At 40.5% G+C, this 7,910-nt stretch overlaps 1 long non-coding RNA gene across 1 annotated transcript; it reads left to right on the top strand.

Moving 5' to 3' along the window:
- The first annotated feature begins 2,290 nt into the window (after positions 1-2,290).
- LOC125008011 lies at positions 2,291-7,567 on the top strand. The gene is made up of 3 exons (XR_007112840.1): positions 2,291-3,445; positions 5,152-5,329; positions 7,514-7,567. It is a non-coding gene; the product is annotated as an uncharacterized LOC125008011 (long non-coding RNA).
- The last annotated feature ends 343 nt before the right edge of the window (positions 7,568-7,910 follow it).

Genomic DNA, 7,910 nt, shown 5'->3' with positions numbered 1-7,910 from the left:
ACGCATTAGCATGCCGGTAATAGTCCACACTTGTTAGTGTCAGTTAATTCAAACATAACCTTTCCGATAGATCCGGCATCCACGCGGTCCTGGCAGGGCACTGGGGTCGCCATCACTGGCGTTTAGGTGAGTTGCGGTGTGCTGCTGCTGCTAATTGTCTTGGCCAGGTGTTGAGCTTCCTCCTTTCTCCACTCCTCTACCTCTAACAGTGCTGGTTGTTGGTGTTGTGGTGGCTGTCCCCCGCCGCTACGTCGACCCTCTTCACCCCTCTCCCTTTTTGGTAGAGACCGAAACCGACCGGATAAAAGGCCGGTAGTTTGGACGCCAAGCAGAGTAAGACTGGCACTGAATAATTCCGGCTGATTAGCCACGGATGCCTCGCCACTTCGCTACTGCTACCTTGCTACTGCTACTTCGCTGCTCCTGTTATTTCGCTGCTCCTGACTTTGGGTTCTTGACGGCCGTTTTGGGTCGACCTGCTTCGCGCTGCTGGCCCGGGTTTTCTGCTGCTATTGCACGTGTGGTGGTGCGCGTTCGTGGGTGTGTGGCTGCCGCTTGTGCTGGACATTACGAGCCCAGTCCGGACCCTCAGCCCCTAGTTTAGATTGAGTGTGTGCGTGTGTGTGTGTGTGCGTGAGTGCTTACGTGTGTGTGCGTTTTAAATGCAATTCTCAAGGTGTGGTGTAATTTTGTTTATTCATTTATTTATATTTTGTTTCTTTTTCTGATTAATAGTAAAGTTTATTGTGGTTATTTATTTTTTGGTTAAGTGGTTTGCTTTGCTTGAGTAAGGTGTCATTTTGGGAGTTTATTGTAATTATTTACGTTCTATTTGGGGGGGAAAACTTCTTAATTTCAGCCCTCAGTTACTTGTCAGAAATGGATTAGTTACGATTACTGTTGAGTAGATATCTCTGGCCAGAGACTTTTTAATCTGTTTGTTAATTTGTTTGATTTTTGATTAATCTAACTGTATTATTCCTTAGTGTATTAATTGATTATTCTTTAATTCGTTTATATTGTGGGATATTGTTTGTTTTTCCTTTAATTGTGAGCCCTGTTAACTGTGCTTTATTTTCCCTGGAGGTGGACGGTGGTGGTTCTTCCCCGGGTGGTGTTGGTCCCCTGTGTGTGTGTGTGTGGTGGTCCCTGCTTATTTTGTGCGCTCCTCACGTTTTTTTGGTTGTGAGTGGGGTGTTCCCCTTTTCATTTTTATTGTGGACGTCACTCCCCATGTTGGTTCCTCCTCCAGCCGGTAAGCCCCAGCTCGTATCCTTTTTCTCAGTTGGCTCCGTTTTTTTATTATTTTCATTTTGTCCCATGCCTTGTTTATTTTAGAGTGCCAAAATAAAGTTTTTGTATGTGATAATTGAACTCCGTCTCCTATTCTCCCTGATTGAACGAACCTGTGTCCTTTTGTAATAGTTGGTAATTGACCTTTAATACGGGTCCTTCGGCCCTAACCCAAGGTGGCGTTGTCGGTTGTATACAAAAGCGAAAAGAGTTTTGAGACATAACTGAGTAAATTATCCCTCGTGTTGCCACACTTGTTGATCCTGGTACAGTTAATAAAATAAAAAATAAAATAAAATAAAACGCCAACACAGTAAGTTTAAGAATATATAAACGAGTGTACTCTTACATGTTAAATAGTTTGGCCTTGTTCAGAGCTGGTGAAGCCCTGAGGAGACATTTCTGTCCAGATACAGTAGCATTAGCTTTAAGATGATGTGGATTGCAAATGTACAGCAGACAGCACGGCGCTGCAGAATCAAAGCAAATGCGCTTTTCACGAAGCACGTTGATCGCTAACTAATCTAGCAAAGCGTCGGCTACATCTGCTACTAGTTTTGGCTAGATAGATAGTTTTAGCTCCACGATAGTCGAAGGACCGCTGCTGGAAGGAGTCGCCGAGAGATAAAGTCAGTCAGTGACGGGCAGCACGGAGAGAACCTCTGACAGCGCCGCGGTGACGATCCCACCAGAACACTGCTCAGAATGAAGCTTTTATTTTGGTAGTCTACTTCCGCTGAACGGCAGAGCCAATTAGCATGTTTGCTAAATATTTAGTTTCTCCAAGCGCTACATTTAACATTTATATTTAACATTTATATTTGACATTTATATTTATATTTGACATTTATATTTATTAGATTTAGATTTAAAATTTAACATTTAGATTTAGTATTCATATTTAGATTTAACATTTACTAAATGTGATATAAAAATGTGGGAAAAATTGCGTGTTCATTTTAACACGCGCAGATTTACAAACGGCACCCCATAACATTGTAGTGAGGGAGTGATGCGGGGCTGGGAACTTCCAGGAGAGGGACGTGCAATTACTGGTTGATGCGGTCCACCTGTGTGGGGAGGAGACTCACCTGGGTTGGAGCTGAAAAGAAAAGAGGCAGTGGGGAAGAAAAAAGACAGACAGCAAGACGTGGGGAGCAGTCGGCCTGAGCGGTTTTTGAGCAGTGGCACTGTGGCGGCTGGGTGCTTGTTGTGTATTGATGTGCTGAAGAAAGAAGTGATCACCACTGACAAGTCTTATCTTCGCTCCAACAGTCACCTTATATATGACGCTCATCCCCAAAAACCCCCATTCATAAACAAAGAAATTATATCCTTACATCTAGTTAGTTTTACGAGCTGGCATTTGGGAAATGATCTTTTGACCTTTAAACTTTGTACACACTTCGCAAACCCCCAAAACAGGAAAAGGGACAGAAGAGAAAAACAAGAAGACCATATACTACATGCTGTTCGCAGCTTACAGTGCTGCCGGCAGTAAAGACAGCTGAGTAAGGGAGTTTGTCGTGTTGATCAGTCCTGTATTAAGAGAGGAGGTCAGAAACATCCTTTAGGTAGCTCCAAGTCTGCCAGCTGAGCAGCCCAACTCCCCACATCGGCCAGACCCCACGAGTGGGTCTCGTCCCCAGGCCAGGGCAGGATAAGTCATTGGTTTTAATTATATTCATATAAACTACCTGTGTGTTGTCCTGTTAGTTAATGTCCGTGTCAATATTATTTCGTTTTAAGAAAGGATTTTAATGTATTGACGTAACTGTGCTAGCGGTCTCCTTTTAGAGCAATTTACTGTCCGTGCAGCGCTCTACAAACCCCACTTTTGTCACTAGGGGGAGCCCTAGTGACAAAAGTGGAGTTTGACCCGCATATGTTTGCAGTGGTCCCTATGGAGCCAGTGTGATTTGTAGCTCCCCTTGTGTGTAGTGCTCCAGTTCAGTTGCTGTGCAGTGGTTCCTGTGTGCAGTGTGTCTTTGTGTGGTGTGTGTTCTGCTTGTTTGCAGTGTTGGTGTTGCAGGATGGTGGAGTACCTGCCTGGCCTGCTGGAGCTGCCCTTGTTGCCCTGTGGGCTGCAGGCGTCCCTTAATTAAATTCATTAAAATGAAGATTCATCTACTTCCATACTTACCTGTCTGCGGTGGGTACCGGACCAGACCGGGTTAACAAAAAATTATTACAATATCAAGCCCTGATGGCGAACATTATCCAAGCCATGGTCCAAAGCCTCAAGAGAGGAAAGTAAGCTTGTGATCTTGGAAGTCAAGAGGGAGAAAGAGGAGGGCTACAAGGTCATGGCTGTGACCCAGTGGCGGCTGGTGGAGTTTTCTTCAGGGAGGGCTATAATTCCAAAATAGACATAACAACAAAAAAGAAAAAACAAGCAAACATATACGAAGGTATCGTACTATGAATGAAAACAACAAAAGCAGCATGATGTCATGTTATGACATTATTTTATTTTATTATTTCATTTTATTTACATTTTTTATGTCTTATTCAAAGTAATGTGGTGGGGCGGTGCCCTAGCGCCCTCTATTGGCCAGCCGCCACTGCTGTGACCCAATCCCAGCAAGGCAGATGGGCCATCTGGGAGGCTGTCAGTCAGTGCGTTTACATGCACGAGAAAAAACAAAACAATTATTGCCTTAATTGGACTATAACTGGAGAACTTTACTCCATCTAAAATCTGAGGTCTGACTGACTGACGGAAGTTTTAAATACACACAACACTTGAATGCAACTGAATTAAAGGTCCTACTTTTAAAGGCCTTGAACAATTTTACATAATTTATAATCAGATGAGATGAACATAAAACAATGCTGTAACTTTCCTGAGTTTCATGTGGATATATTTGATTATACACATAACTAAGTGGAGAACAAAAAAGAAAACCATGTGTTTCCCGACTTACTTTTAACTACCGAAAGTGACCTGTATCGGTGGTATTCACACAACAAATTTACAACTTAAATCTTAGGTGGTTTAATATGATACAACCTCAGATTTGTAAATTAAAACTGTACACCTTCTATACACTTACAAAAAATGTGACTTTAATCTAAATGTTAATGGTAAAAAAAAAAAGATTTTCTGAAAAATAAAGTCAGAAGAGAAATTTTACTGTAAACCACATATTCACAACCATACAGACACAAAACTATTCACAGCAGGTTATAACGTGACACTGTTGGTTTCAACCATCATGACAGAGTTCTCTGGAGGTTCCAGTGTTTGTGGGACAACTGAGCCTTCAGCTTTTCCTCGTCTTTTTTTCTTCCAGGCAAAAAAGATGAGAATCCCGATTAACAAGAGAATTATCACAGCTACTTTCAACGCACCATTGTTGGACATGTGACCTGTTCAGAGACAAAAATGTCACATGTCAGGGTGAAGCTGTGACAGGAGAGTTTATATTTTATTTACTTAGTAAAGTTTAATTTACTAATGTACCACAGTTGATCATTGATCAAACTTTGATTGAAGGTGTTTATTTTACACTATGGTAGTCTTTTTACCCAAACTAGTGTCTGGGACAGTGGGAGGGGCAGTAGTTGGGTTAATACACAGTATGTTATTGGCTTCAAACACCCACTCTGATATGTGTGTCCCATTAGGTAAGGTGCAGTTGATGAATATGAAGCCTATGAACAAACAAAGATCATTTATGACTGATGTTATGACACCAACATGATTACCAAGTTATTTCTCATCGTGTTGTCACTCACCACAGGTAGAGATCCTCTCTCCTCTGGAGACACTACTGATGTGATTCCTGACTGAACAGACCAGATGTCCTGAGACGTCTTGTTTCAGAGTGATGACGTTAGTCTCGTTATTTCCAGAGAGGAGCTCAGCGTCTGTCACTGAGTGTCCATCCAGAGTCCAGCTGTACTGAGGACTGTCCCCTCCATCAGAGGAGCAGGACACCCTCTTCTCTCCATGGGACAGACACTCAGAGACCAGATGGACAGAGGACACCGGAGCTAAGAGAAACACATACAGATGACTTTTGATAACAAGGTAATTATCTCTTAATAAATAAATACAGAAACATGCAGAATATAAAGTATATTATTTAGACTCTGACTGTAACAGTAATGAAGGAGGATTCAGTTCAGGACTGTTATATTTGTTTTCACTAGTGAACCTAAAAACTGGTAAGTGAATGTAAGATATCTTTGTTTGTACACAAATCAATACAATTTGAGATGTAGATCTGTCAATATGACTTAATTTCCCAGGAGTAGAAAAAAAGTATTTTACCTTCAATAAACAACTGTAGAGTCTGTTCTGGTAATTCTTTTCCATTTGAGTCAAAGCTGCTCAAAACATATTGACCACTGTCATTCCTGCTCAGGTCATTGATCCTAAATGTTCCATCACTGAGATTAAAGACAGATCTGTCTTTGATTACATTATTTACAATTGTTTTGTTTCTCCATGTTAATATTACTGATGTTCCCTTTATCATATCACATCTATATATTTCTAAAGCGTTGTCCATCAGTTTCATGACCACAGTTCCTCCCAAAGCTCCATAACACTGAGCTCCACTCTGTCTGCCATCACAGTAAGTTTCTCCACCTGTGAATTAAAACATTGAGAGTATTTCATTTCTACCACTATGAAGCATAATTGTTGCAATATTTCAGTCACATGCATTGACCTAAAACAGACTTACACAGTAAAATCAGCATACCCAAATTAACACTATAAGAGTTTATCTTAACACTTTTAAAGTGTCTATATGGGTCCATATATGGGGTGAATGAATCTATTTCATGTCAGTGAATCGTTTCAAGGACCATTTTGGTTCATCTCGAACAACACGATCCGAAACGATTCAGTGACTTGAAATTGATTCAGTAACTTTTTAGCCAAAAAGAGTGACTGAAATAAATACCTACTCAGCAGTGGCGTTTCTAGTTCATAATTACCAATGAGGCCGAGGTGAGGCCAGTGTTTCTTCAGGGGTGCACACATAAGGACAAAACAGGCCAGTATTTACGCGTTCAAAATGTTTAGTTTAGTATTTTTAAAACCAAAATGAAATACATTAAGTATTAATACAATGAGACAAATATTCTTTGTCTCAATAAACATAAAATAAAATGTGCGCAATAAACCTTGAAACCATGTTGGTCTTTTTGTAAAATAAGAATTCAGTTTTTGCATAAAATAAAACTTTTATCTGCACAATGACACTTTTTTAATCTAAGCATTTAGCTGCACGCAGAATTCTTTTTCACAGCATGAGGCTTAAATGTACAATCACATTATATCTAAATCACACTCATCTCACTCTTTCTTTATGTACAGTAAGGAGGAAAAATACAAAGAATTTTTTTTAAATAAGGACATAATGTCCTTCTTGCTCTGTTTCATGATGATAGCCTACTAAAAAGAAAATATAGAGGATTGTAGCATCTACTCTCAGAAGGCCATTCAAGCTTTTCATTTAACAAATAGCTACTAGCTGCTGGTTATTTCACCCGTTTCCCAAGCATGACGTCATGTTTACTGACTTCAATAGCTTTGCTTATTCACAAACATAACAAGACCAAGCTGTGAATAAAAATGGATTTTAACATTGTAGTGAACAACAGTAAAACACGAATATGTGACGTTATTTCGTCACTGACGTTACAAAACTGAATCGTTTTCCAACCTCGGCCTCTTTGCAGTAGTCCATGCAGGGCTGTTGGCTGATCGCTTTCACATCCAAAGTTCACAATTTGTGTTGCAGGTGTGGTGCCAAAAAGTGATTGCCTGCCAGACTCTGTTTTCATTTTATTTGCCTAGTAAAATTTCACTAACTAATGTATCACGATTCATCACTGATCAAAGTTTGATTGGAGGGTTTGTTTGACACTATGGTAGTCTACTTACCCAAACTAGTGGGAGGGGCAGTAGTTGGGTTAATACACAGTGTGTTATTGGCTTCAAACACCCACTCTGATATGTGTGTCCCATTAGGTAAGGTGCAGTTGATGAATATGAAGCCTATGAACAAACAAAGATCATTTATGACTGATGTTATGACACCAACATGATTACCAAGTTATTTCTCATCATGTTGTCACTCACCACAGGTAGAGATCCTCTCTCCTCTGGAGACATTACTGATGTGATTCCTGACTGAACAGACCAGATGTCCTGAGACGTCTTGTTTCAGAGTGATGACGTTAGTCTCATCATTTCCAGAGAGGAGCTCAGCGTCTGTCACTGAGTGTCCATCCAGAGTCCAGCTGTACTGAGGACTGTCCCCTCCATCAGAGGAGCAGGACACCCTCTTCTCTCCATGGGACAGACACTCAGAGACCAGATGGACAGAGGACACCGGAGCTGAGAGAAACACACACAGATGACTTTTGATAACAAGGTAATTGTCTCTTAATAAATAAATACAGAAACATGCAGAATATAAAGTATATTATTTAGACTCTGACTGTAACAGTAATGAAGGAGGATTCAGTTCAGGACTGTTATATTTGTTTTCACTAGTGAACCTAAAAACTGGTAAGTGAATGTAAGATATCTTTGTTTGTACACAAATAAATACATTTTGATATTTACATCTGTCAATATGACTTAATTTCCC

This window comes from Mugil cephalus, chromosome 5, assembly GCF_022458985.1.
Source record: "Mugil cephalus isolate CIBA_MC_2020 chromosome 5, CIBA_Mcephalus_1.1, whole genome shotgun sequence".
Classification (NCBI taxonomy): Eukaryota; Metazoa; Chordata; class Actinopteri; order Mugiliformes; family Mugilidae; genus Mugil; species Mugil cephalus.
Note: the sequence above shows the minus strand (reverse complement) of the source record. Positions and strands in the feature narration are given on the sequence as shown.